General features: G+C 40.3%; 1 protein-coding gene across 2 annotated transcripts in view; it reads left to right on the forward strand.

Annotated features, from left to right (window-relative positions):
- The first annotated feature begins 5,023 nt into the window (after positions 1–5,023).
- Positions 5,024–13,523, forward strand: part of LOC111269302 (uncharacterized) — a 31,350-nt gene continuing 22,850 nt past the window's right edge. The window contains exon 1 of one of the 2 annotated variants that reach the window (XM_022848771.2): positions 5,024–6,927. The gene's annotated coding sequence lies outside the window, so the exon portion shown is untranslated. The remainder of the gene's footprint in view (positions 6,928–13,523) is intronic. The other variant, XM_086972051.1, reaches the window with a different exon arrangement.

The following is a 13,523-nucleotide window of genomic DNA, read 5'->3' on the forward strand; positions in this document are numbered from 1 at the left end:
TTAAATAAAGTGGCTTCCGTCGCTTGAATGGGCGGTTTACAAAAATGAACAGTTCAAAGAATTGCTCTGTACTAAATAATTCGATATTATTAAACTTCTAATATATATCTATTACGATATGACCTGCTTTTTCCGTGCTGATGATCATTGTCTGGTTCATGCAACCAAATTAGTTGACCCTTATAAATCCTGTAGTAATTACTAGCGTGACTTGGTAGGTCTACTCATCATATGTATACGTAAGTTTACATTATGAAACAAAAACAGGTTCGTATTGTGGCTGTTATATTTCAACCCAGCTTAGATTGTTTCTTGGAAACTTGTCGGAAGTTTAAGTGAACGTATGCTTAAGTGTTTCACACATTGCGTTGATTTATGTGAATGCTCGTTATGATACGTAGCGCAAAACGACAAGCTAAGGTCTTATTACGCTAACTTGAAAGGAGAGGAACTCGCCCAAGGTGGCAGCTTTTCAAAGGCCTTTAAAAGACCGATAGCTGCCACGTCGACTTGTAAAGCTGCACAAGGTCTATGAAGCGATTTTCCAGTACAAACCCAAATCTTTTCTGCAAATATATAGTAATGATATGGCTAATTGAGACGTATGAATATCTGATAATCCTATGGTACAACTGAGATACATTCTGCAAATCTAGACGCTATCATACCAGAAGGGTAAGACTAGTGTAATGGGAATATTCTATCGAGTAAATTTACAATTTTATACGCTATATAGCGATAAAAATAAAAAAAATATATTCCTGGTTATTTTCTCTTTACATAGTAGAACGAACATTTGATTCTTCTAAATTACAGATAGGATTTCGGATCTCGACAAATACTTTAACTGCCGGCACCTAACTTTAATAAATAATTTACTAAAGCCTACACCAGGAAACTGGATTTAATTGCATGAAGGACAGTGATTCTGTCTGTAGCACGTAGTTATTACCAAAATGCCTTTCATTCTGGCTTCAACTAAAGGTGGCGCTTTTACTGCATTATTACTTCCGTAGCGTTCGCGAAAAGCCTTTCTTCTCTGTGTTTTTCGGACAGAACTTGTTGATCAATATGTCGTCTGTACGCATTTAGTCTCAGTCGTGGCTGCGGATATCTGAGGGACGTTCAAATAAATTAACTGTGTTTTTTGAATTGCACAGTCTAATCCTTATGAAAGGCAACCTTGGTTATTAGGTACGAGTTTTGGTCAAAGGGAAAGCTACGTCAATAATCTTCATATGCTTGCTATCCGTTTCGAGTTTAACATCGTCAGAAAACTGGCTTCCAGCACAAAAGAGGTGCGTTTAGGGCCGCATTTGAACCTAGACTATTCCATAGGCAAACACGTTATCACCTACCAATAGCAAAGACTACCTTGCACTTCTGAAACAGGACAAAGCTACTATTACATAAATAAATTCTATTTAAGCTCATATTTATCTTTTAGTGAAGAGTAATCTTGCGAGGCAAATATGTTATCAAATTTGCTATGTTGTAGCTGTTAAACGGTTGTGCAGAATCGCGATGGGATCTAGATACGTTCTCAGAGATACAAATATAATTACTCCGGCCAATTTCGTCGACCCATCCTTAAGGATGCCAAACGCTCGAGCTTACGTTAAAACAAGCTTCAGTCTAGAGTTTAAATCTTATTAACTTGCCTTTACCTTTGACTGTACGATTAAAACGAACAATTGTTTATTTCGCTTCTTGTTTGATCATTTATGGCGCAAGAAGATTTTATTCATAACACGCAGTATCTAGCTCTTAATTGAAAATCATTATTATTAGCTTAAAAATTTATCACTTACGTGATGTCCTGCAAAGACAGAAGAGTCGAAACAGTCCTGAAACATTACAGGCCAATGCGAAGGCAATTACTCAAAGTAGCAATAATAACTAATGATATAACAATGAACTCAAGGAACGAACTCTTCTATGGGGACGAGAACGGTGAGTAAACTACACTTATAAATTAGGCGTAAGCATTACTATTTTGAGTCACTGTAGCTGATGAGATGGTAAAAAACAGAATGGAACGGATATATTTTTTGCTATTTTATTATTTCGTCGTTAATTTGAATCTTGCAAAGTTGTACACTAACTTTTTCATTTGTTTGTTGGGGGGTAACTGTAGCACCAGCTGTAGCGCATTCAGCTATTCCATTGCCAGTGATGCCTTAATACTAATAATATGGTCAGATGAATGGTAATAGACAATTTCGTTAAACAAAAAGGACTATGTTGCGTGGAAGGATGTATACAAGTATCGTTTAATTCACCTACCTATCATATATAGTTCCCTTTATTCGTGTAGACTGTTCCTCTACTGGACCGGACCACAAGAGGGATAACCTATTTTGAGCTCGAATAGGATCATATTCTACTCATGTTTAGCCAGTCGTGATAAGCCCTGTTATACTGTCAGCGTGCCATGAACGGGTTCGAAGAGTACGTTTGGTTTTGATTGGTTTTTTTTCTCTTTTCAGTATCCGATAAACACGTTCGTTGGACGCTCCGTTCTGTTCAACCTTAAGGTTGTTGTGATGTAAATCTATGTGTAAACTAAGCTGCGTCTTAAATTTAACCACATTCAGTCGCTGGTCAGTTTCGAGAAGATCCATTTGTCTGTAGAGCGGTCAGTATTCTACCTCAGGGGTATCCTTCTATAGCTCTAGCACGCTCATCTCACACGTATTGACACACACATTCGAACTGAAGCAGTATCGGCTCCTGCCTACTACACTTGTTCGAAATAGGCAACTGACTACTTCACTCAAATGGCATAGTACGCAAGTGAGTACTTATGTGAGTACTAGAGCAGCGGATGCTGCGCGGGCATAGACTATTTCTTTCAACTGTAGTATTTTTATTGAATCCTGATTACTGAATACTGAATTTTCCTTGAGCGAAAAACCAACCCTTTGGTCGCCAGTCGAGCTAGACGGTGTTCTGAGAAACCACATTAGCAATCACACAATTCAGTGGCCGGTTCCGTCTTCGTGTGCTCTTTAAGTAGTTGTGCTTAGAGCTTGTCAAGTCCATTGATATATGTACGTTTTGAAATCAATGGATTGCACAGGGCTTGATTGTTTAGAATTAATAGTTTTTATGCAATATGCCAATTTGCAGGTAGCACCGCGTGTCTATAGGAATGTCCCTATCTAACGGTTAATAATAAATGATGAATGACAATTATAGAAACTGACGGCTAGTACTTAAGGACAATCTTTTCTATATAGAATATAGTGATTTTTCTACAAATCACATTCATTCTGTGTACACCGTTGGATAAAGGGAGCCTGCTTCAATTAACTTTGTTACCACAATAATTGTGTATAATCTTGACATTACAATATCGAGAAAATATAAATGCGGTCGGTGGTAGAATCCCAACATCAAGTCAAAGACACGCACGCCAATAACCGTGACGTCAAACAAAATAAGCCTTGAATTATCTTGCCGCAGCTGTTTTTCAAACCAGAGAAGATATTAACAGGCAAACATACACGCACTTGAAAGTGCTACGCTCAATAGGACATCGCTGCAGAGATCAGCCGATGCGCGATGTGAGATGCCTATTCTAACTCTTGCTAAACTAACGGCTTGAAAACAAAAGTTCACTCTTATTTCCTACAATAAACGAAAAATCCTCGGTAATAGCTATTGATTCATGTAATTCTATGCTCGTAAGTGTATATGCTCGAGCTGATCTTGCAATATAAAACAAGTTCGTCCGTCGCATGTAATAAAGTCTTTTATAATTTATGCTCATGAGTTGTTAACTGTTGAGCGAAAATGAGCCAGTAGTCATGACTTATCGTCGTAATGTATGGATAGTAGACTGACTATGCAGCTCTTGGCTCGAAATAGTCTCCTGTGCTATACGTTTTATGGAAAATAAAAAAAAACGAACAAAACCAGCAGTAGAATCGCCAACCGACATTATATTTAACAGTCGATAGCTTATCTACTATATTACATTTATCTCTTTCCCATTTCTAGTACCATCCTAATACTATCTCCTCGAGCTGGCTGGCTGGCTGCCTAGACCTGGTCGCACCAATCATATCTCTACACACCATCTTTTGGACGTTTTAGATCGAATGAACGAGCTCATGATACCACTATTCTGTACTTTTCTCGTTGACTGCCCGCATCGGCCACCCGCAAAAATCGCTTCTGGTAACCAGTGGAATAGTTCAGACGTCGCAGTCAAAATTTTCCAGTACTATTATCCATTGCCTCGTCTGTGACGACTGAGCGCGTTTTTCAATTTGCCAGTCTAACAGACTTTTGATGACTTTGTTCACTCATTTTGAGCTGTGTTTGCTTACCGATAGCCCGAGCATCGCGTTCATAAGAACATTACGGTCACGTCCTGTACACGATACATACATCTAAGTCTAAATTGCGAGGATTCGGAAAAACTTTGTATTTTCCCCATGATATGCACGATGAGTGCATTTGCGGAAAAGCATTGCGCGGCCTTTGTCAGTGTTTATAAACTATGGTGTTTGGTTCCGTGGGGTTTTCCCATTATCCTTGATTTAAAAGGTATATGTCGATTGGACTGAGAACGGGTGTTTTTCGCACGCTGGATAGAGCAAAGCAGCTCTTAAAGGAGCAACATCATGGCCAACGGGCATCCATCAAAGGGGACAAAACCTGTAGTGTATAATACGTCATATAATTGCACACAGCATAAGAGTTTTATGTAGCAATCACAAACCAAATCGTCACGAAGAGCGTAGAGCATAGCAATAAAATTTTAAATCAGGCAGCGAAGCTAGCCTATCTTGCGTTCTCTGATTTTTCATCTGTGGGCATCTTTGCTGATTTCTTATTCGGATCGACATGTTAATTATAAGAAAGCTATTAATGTACGTCGAAAATACGATGGCATACACCTGCCGCGTAGGTAACGAGTCATTATGCGTAACTAGTTGCTTGTTACAGAATTCATGCGCAAAAAATGGGCTCCAAAAATAAAAAGGAGAATTAGTTGACAGACTATAAAATTTTATTTAAAAAAAAAGCGCAAATGGTCGTTCTCCTTACACATTTCGGCATGGCTTTCCGTGTTTCAATTCTAGGCCGCTATGAAGAAATGATATTGTACACAGTTAGCGTGTAACACACACAAAACAGAGTTCCCTGATGTGAACATCAGGGAACTTCCTTCTTCTACCTCTTCCTTATCAACGCAAGCGTGGAAAGCGCTCGGTGCTAATAGTCATGACAACGGAGAAGTAACGCTGCTGGTAGACAAACATAATCAAAACTAGCCACCGGTCTGTCAAGAATCAGTCCTCTTCACGCGTCAGAATCTTTTCTTGCCAGTATATCTCGTCTAATACTTGCAAAGGCTATCGATCGCCATAGTTTATTTTAGCTATGGAGTCGGCCTCGTCAGCACTTAGCGCTCACAGCGTGAGATGATATAGACGAGGACAAAATCGTCACCCGACTGTCTCTGCGCGTGAAATCTTTTTAGCGAAGCGTTGACCAGATGACCAGCAACAGACAGACACATACTGGTGTGTTGTTGATTTCGTCAGGAGGACAGTAAATATATCATCGTTGTAGGTTGGTCGATGCCTATGATGATACCTGGTCAGCTTGCGAAACGCTAACTGCTACATGATTCTTCCACCGAGATAGAGGGGCGGATGGATATCTGACCGACTTGTTTATGTTCCGTCTCGATCCCTCTCCACTTTACACCACGATTCCTTTGCGCTGGCCGCAAACAGCACGGCTCAGCCACCACAGCAGTCGCTGTTCGCAGAACCCAATGATGCGTTTACGCAGCGGGCTACATATCCGACATTTCTAGCTGTTAGAAAACCCTCTCCTGCCATGAGCACTCGTCGCTAGGCGCTGCGTTGACGCTTCGGCTAGAAGCCGTGCTCCTGCTAAACGCTTGTCCCTCCCATTCGTCCTGTAGTCGCCTTTCAGTTGCAGTGACGACTGCGAGAGCAGCTCGACTGCGAAAAGCAAGCGCTGAACGTCGATTAGCCCGAACCGTCGTCGACGGCGACAACGAAAAACGTTGCCGTTAGATTGCAGAGGAGAACGGCTACGACTACCCACTATACTTGTAGCAACGGCACTATTACTATCATAGCAAGTAAACCGGTCGCGCAGGAGTCACGCGCTTCTATAACGATGCTCGCATCAGTAGTTCCGAAGCACAGTTGGTCGTACCTTGGAACTTTGTAACTTGACTTAGTACAGCCGGCGAACACCGCTGTCGTTGGGATTGTTTTTCCTCTTCGTCGATAATGTTGTCGGCGGAGCTGCGCGATCAGCGTAAGCATTATTGCCAGAGATAAATGTTTCCCTTTCAGGGATGACAGCGTATGTTCGCGTCAACCGAGTTGATGTTGTGCGGTGGCAGTGAAAAACACATCGAGTTTGTGTAGTGATTATGGTGGCGCTGTCGCTGAACGATGCCAGTGGAGTACTGAAGTCGCTGAAGAAGAAAAACGACAGAATTAAGCGATTTATGATACATTAGAGTAGTATCCGTAGGTGAGGTACTCTAAAAACGCGCGATAAGTCAATGATTGCAGGCTTGAAGGGCAAAAAAAGTAAGACAGGGTGTTGCTTAATGGTATTAATCGGGAAGTTAAAGCTGGTTAAAATCACAATGCCGAACGAGAGGGTGCTTTGAAGAAAAACATCCACCTCAGCTCTGAGAAGTGTCGTCACCCATAGATATTTTTAGAATAATTTATAAGCTGCGGAGACTCGTTTCAACTCGATGTATGGCATACTGACGCTACTGCATAACCCACAAAGCATCGTCATTAATAATTTTGCCGAAAATTGAAGAAGAAGCCGGGTTTAACTATTTGATTGGAAGTTTGTCTACATCGTCGACGCGTAATAGGATATACGCTTTGGATAGCAAGACAAATGGTTAGTTTGCTTCGGGATTATTTTATTGTTTTTCATTTGCTAAGTGCAATAGAGGAGTATCTACCTGCTTCTGAGAATGAAACGGACAAATCTTACTGTGTAGGAATACGAATCGCAAAGGTTAGTGAGGAGCGGTAACCGCACGTCACCCCGGTAAGCAATCAACGGGATGACAAGGCCACTGAGCAAACGCTTTCGTTACCTATGTTGATTGTTATTTGTTCGACTCTAAAATATTATAGCTGAGTGGGCCTAAACGGAAAAGGTAAGCTTTAAAAGCTTGAGGCACGAAGCAGCCAAAAAACTTCAACGAACCCCACGTTTATAGACACGCGCATGCAATGTATTATAGACGTACGTATTTGACAAAGATAGTTGTTATCTACCAGTTAATATAATGAGCACGAGCAATCGGAGCTTTGAATATAGCGGTAACCCCAGCTAAAGAATACGTCCAAAAGCAAATAGCTCATAATTACATACAATAAACATAAGCAAATATATGCTATCTGTCGATACAGACGTATAACATATAGCTTCACCTGGATGTTGTAGCTGGGAGCAGAGATGTCTGATTAGACTGGAATTAAAAAGATATTGATATTCTGCTGAAAAGCAAAGAAGCGATGCTCTGTTCACTTGTTGCCTACTAGTCAAATATAATATTACAACATATTTACCTTCTTCATTCTTTATCCGTAACATCTGGCACAACTGTATTATCCAACTTCTAAGAAAGCCTTATCGTACTGGTCACTAAGTCTCTCCGATTTTTTTCGAGTACGGGGCACAAATTTATCCGTTTCTCTCATTTCGTATATTGATATTTGGCTGTCTGCTACATGAACGGGTCAATACATTCTTACTCTTATGTTATTGTCCCAGAAAAGTATTCGCAGACGCGCCACAGCTGTTGTATGTTGTTCTTGGTATAGCAATAGCAACTCCCTCCTTAGACAAGGAGTGAATCCAGAAATATTGAATTCAGACATTACGGTCATCGGGCCGATATCATGTTGCCTGATTACTTCAACGGTACAATCTACGCATGCAGACACTGTACCTAGCACCGAACTAGAGGATGTCTACAGGCCCCATTTTGTAGGTAATTTAGTCGTTAGATGTTACTCAACCCATAGTATGCTTTGGTAAGGATTTTGTTTACCACAGGATACATTCTCGTATTGACTTTGTGAAGTTAGCAATACGCATGTCCCATAGTAATAATGGTGTCAGCAACTGAAGCAGTGTTTACCCTAGTACAGAGTGATCCCTGCTGCCCAAAGAGAGACTCAAAAGAACTCGATCCGAGGGCCAACGGAAAGCTGCCTTCCTGTTAAGGCACGTTATCGCTGTTGCTGCTGCTGTGATATGGTCGTGTATGGAAGGAACTGTTTTTGTGCCACCGCAAGTTTAAGCGTTTCTGGGACGCCTTTCCTTTGAGGACTTGTATAAATTTACATAGTCATAATAGTATATATACAGATAGTGTAACACATCTCGCTGTGAGGCAGACTATATAATGAAAATATAATTAGCCTAACATAACCTCAATGTAACATATTGCACTAGCAAGCTAATCGATGAGCTGTGAATTTATGTTTTGTACATAGATGTCGAGAAAAATTCCGGCTATTCAACACATCACAGTCATCGATCAGCGACAGATCAGCTACGTGTCTCATTTATGGCCTTTATCGGCGATGTCCTACTACATATCGCACGGGAGAGGCAGGACTTTTTGCATGGGACGTACTCGGCTTCCCTGATCTGTCATAATGAAAATAATTTTCCTTTCTTTTATAATATGGGACACATAAATGCCGGCTCAAACCGGAGATTGCTTAGATGGCTGATTCGTTCATCTGAAATTAACTTCCGTATCGATCTAAAACGTAGCGTAAACCAAAATGCATAGATTATAAGGAATTTAATAGTCTTTTTGCTCATTCAAGGAGCCTACTCATAGTAATGTTCGCTGTGTTAATGCTACTGTGTTTCACAAGCTGGATTCACAATCGTCTGAAGAATAATTTTACTAAAAATTACGTTCATTAGGACAAGGGGAGTTATTGGCCTAATTTTTCTACGATAATTGTGGATTGGCTGATGTGAATTAGCCTAGAATAAAATATACTATGATTGCTTTACACAAAGGACATTTGTCACTTCAATTTTCTACACATCTATGGTAATCCTTTCATTACAAGTTCCCAAGATTTCTGTCATGATGACGTAGGTAATTTAGCGGTTGCGTAATGTTGATCTAAGACGAGTCTTTTTGTTGTCCATAGAAGTTATACGCACGCCTGTGATAAGGCTATGGGCCAGATCAATTTACAGAAATTAGTCGTTCATCACAGTTCTCTGTCGAACCACACCCGCACGGTACACAATAGATGAACCGTCGAACACTTATACTCACATCAGCTCTCGATCGCTATACCTAGTGTAGCATATGCCAAGATGACGCCTGAAATCACTGGAAAATGGTACACGTTTTTCTCAAATTCAACCATCTTTACTCTTTTTTGCTTTGCATGCAGCGACCAAACGAGTTGGAATTCTTTAAAACTGAAGGTCATAAACTCGGTCGTGATTCTAGCCGTTTTTTTTTTCGAAAATATATTTTCACTTGGACATTTTTGTACCATTCTAGTTCCCATCATAAACAACAACTGACCCTGACAACGCCGATACTGGAATAATTTGAAGGAAGACATTTGTCGAGTACTTAAATATTGCATCGACAATCGGGCTATTCCTTATACGCGCTAGCATATGAAGCGGCATTCTCGCTACCCCACCATTGTATACGTTTCGAAATTGTTGCCAGACACTTAATTAAGTGTACGGGTTCGTGTGACACCCAACATCGAACCTTGACATGACACTGGCAAACTAAGATCAGATTTTTTCCTTTGTCTATCTGCCTACGATAGATATTCTAAAATCTCACTCGAAGATTCACTTCGTCTGGCTTAAACCCGTACATCAGTCATGCGCCATCTGTATGTTGCTCTGTCTATTATTTGTTCAGCGTCGCTGAAACTCAATTTCCTATTGAAAGCTGGCATAGTTCTCAAAATGAATTTACTTGGCTCAATATTTTTTGTGTATTTCAAATATAAAGTATCTACAAAACGAACCCAGTTTAGCTGTGTTTTGCAAGCAGTAACAATACGGACATTTAAGTACGATATTTACGTAATTAATTCACATCTTGTATGTTATTTTATAAGAACCAAAAATTAGACTATACAGGCGTTGACTAGCGGACAGGGTAAGCAGTTTTTTGGCAATTTTCCTTACCAGACTCATTGAATTATTCAACTATACGCAATCTATCGTAAAAAACTAAATTTTGTCATACACTTTGGTCAATATTTCTCAATCGTAAACAAGCTATATGTAAATCTTAAACTGACAAATCTACCAACGTAGAATAAACATTTTTCATATCCAGTAAATGTGAAATTTACGACGATAACGAAAGTACTTTTTAAAATGCAACATGACGTATGGTTGATTATAAAAGGGAGCCCTTTGTGACGCACTGTATTATGAAGCTTCCGACCATTCGTTTGCCTAACGATATCTGGTGCTATCGCTAGAGGATAAAAAAGTGTACACATAACAGGAAATAAAGGCAGGAAGCCTCGTAAAGCAGCTGATAAGTATAACAGAGAAGCAACAATTAAGTTTTAGTTCTTAAAAAATGGCGTATCTGGTACAACTTCAGTTGTGTTTCACCTGGTCTATTTTTAACGGAAACGTTGCACACTTACATGATGATTGTTTTTTCCACTTTAAATAGCGTAATGTCAACTGTTGTCGAGGAAATTTTGCGTACTTTTGTGTTGATTATTTATTACATGAAGAAACACTACAGGCGATCAAATCGAAGACTTAGACCGCAATCGTAGAACGGGGCACACAGTTGATTGATAAGGATAGATTATTGCAAGCCCTATTGGTTTTTACTCTAGGTAGATAAGTAGGTAGGTAGGTAGGTAGGTAGGTAGGTGCAAAAGCAACAAAAGGTCTCTCCAGGTAAAACAGCATCGAATCGAACATCTCGATCATTGTTGCACAATGTCGGTTAAAAATCTCATCGACAAAGATTCAGGAACGAACATTTAATTTACCATTGCATCTAAGATAAGATTACTATATATATTAGCTTAGCCCCGGTGGATTTCCTGGCAAAATTTTTAATTGTCCATGTACACTTCCGTAGCCCTGCATTTGGGTGGGAGCAGGATTACGAAAACACCAAATTATTTTTCGTCTTTTTTTTTTTAGCTTACCATTTGCCAATGATTCAAGAATGGCAAGGGCCTTCCCAAATGATTACAGTTAAACGTAATGATTAGACCGTTAATCTTCTGATACGATTTTGTCCTTTGCTTTGATACATTGCTTCTTCTATTGTTCAATCAATGTGCTGTTACTGTCTCTATTGTAGGTAATAAATTGACCTAATAAAATCGGCATAACATTTTCGCTTGTTTTGGTGATGGCCACAGACATGCGAGACACACTGCAATTTTTCATTGCTTTTTGTGCCTTATGGACGCGTATTGTCCTAAGCGTATTGTCGCGTTGGAGCTTCCGGGTGAATGGAAGTTAAGATTTCAGGGCAGGAACGAAAATTTTTCTCACTATATCGTTAGTGGGTCGCCACTGCCCCAAAATGGCCGTGTGAATTGATCGGATTACGCAAGCATGCGCGCGTGTATATGTGCTCTTTCTTTGCCAAATGTCGTCGTACCCGTTTCCGTTGTAACCCATCTGATTAGACTGGTCGATTGTTTTGGACATAGTTGCAGCGGTAGTAAATGGATTATCGTGTACGGTGTTAGCGAAAATCATCGACGACGAGCTTTTCAGCGGCTTGAAGTTAATGAAGTGAACGATTCCTTCCGCTCGTCATATAGCTACTGAATTACCACCACAGTTTTTTTTTTTTTTTTTTTCATAAGCCAAGCAAACGTTCAATAACTTGATGCTGTCATTGTTCCTGCAATAACCCAATCTATCCTCGATTGAGAGTAGTACGACCGCCGGCCCTACACCCGCCATCGACAACAAAGAAGGCACAGGTTGTTACAAAATCGTTAGCAATAACGCTGCTTCAGAGCTATTGACGTAACACGAGTGTTAAGTTGAAGATAAAGAATGAAGTCATCATAGACACACTATCGTTGTGTGTGTAATATGGGAAAAGGCCATTGTCCGTCGTGATCTATTGGTTCCATTTCGATGAGAAAATTGTTTGCCTTTAATCGACTTTTGAGAGAAGAGAAAACGCTCTATCGAATTTGTGTGTTCGTGTTCGATCGTAATGACTGCAAGTATAAACAGATATGGGTTGACTCCACCTAACTGCTGGTAGCGACGATATAACGATAAATTACCGAAATATCAGATCCACTTGGACCTAGACTGGAATGTTTAGACATATGGTAGTCTACAGTTGCTTAAATGCCACCATTTTTGTTGTCGAAGCGTTTGTTGTCGTTATGTTCCAAGCACCTAGAAGCACGTATAAGGGAAAGCTCCATTTATAGAGGTCATTTTTTCGTGTTCTAATCCCCTACAAACATGGCCGCAAGAATAAAAGTTATATTGCATTAAATGAAGTGATTTGTTTTGCAACTAGATATAGCTACGAAACGTAACTCAAAAGGATACGACTGTGAGATCACTTTGTATGGAACGATAGGTACCGCTGGCTTCGATTAACATCTACAATTATATGGTTATATCTTTGTGTTAGAATGGCAGGTGGTCTGTGGAAAGCGGTTATGACTACGGACTTGTAAAAGCCCGTAAAATTCAAGGTAAAATTAAGGCCCAAACTGTTGACTGCCAGTCTGAGATAGCTACTCGACAATGGATGAAAGATAGTTAATCAAACGGTACGTTCCAACAAGGCAGAATATTCGTGTATGAGACATGGAACGACTATTTGCTACTACCAAGTGTCGCGTGCGTTTGAAGGCGCTCAACTGGAATTTCATTAAAAAATCATATATAACAGTAGTATGATGCTATTTATACATGGTTCATAATCACAAAGCTGCATATGCACTAGCTAGAAGCAAAGGATACTTTCAGCAACGTTGTCTATCAGATGTTGTCTATTTATTTGCCCATATTGATGTAGGAGAGTTTCCTTTTCAAGCGACCGATCCGCCGTGATCGTCCAAAGCTGTTACTGTTTCGGCGCGACTGTTCAGCCGAAGTTCTGCGTCGACCAGAAGGGGCCCCATGCATGCTAGACCAGTGCATCAAAGGAGGCGTACATATGTTGTTAGTCAAGACGTTAACTAGTCATTTGTGCAGTGCGGTACATGTTGATACCTTATATTTATAGGGAGCAACAACAAAAGTTGCAGCCCCTACCCGCGATGAATGTCAATAACGCGTTCCAGTAGCTTTTCATAGCCTGTCTAGTCTACGTATGATCGCCGATTAGGTCCGCTCGCCCAACAGCAAGACTTGTCTCTTATTTTTATTTGCCGACATGTGGCTTGTAAGTGTCAGCTCGGCCGATTCAGACCGACTACGATCGTCGTTGAGACGTCCGC

The sequence above is a fragment of the Varroa jacobsoni genome, unplaced genomic scaffold (genome assembly GCF_002532875.2).
Source record: "Varroa jacobsoni isolate VJ856 unplaced genomic scaffold, vjacob_1.0 scaffold_1376, whole genome shotgun sequence".
NCBI lineage: Eukaryota > Metazoa > Arthropoda > Arachnida > Mesostigmata > Varroidae > Varroa > Varroa jacobsoni.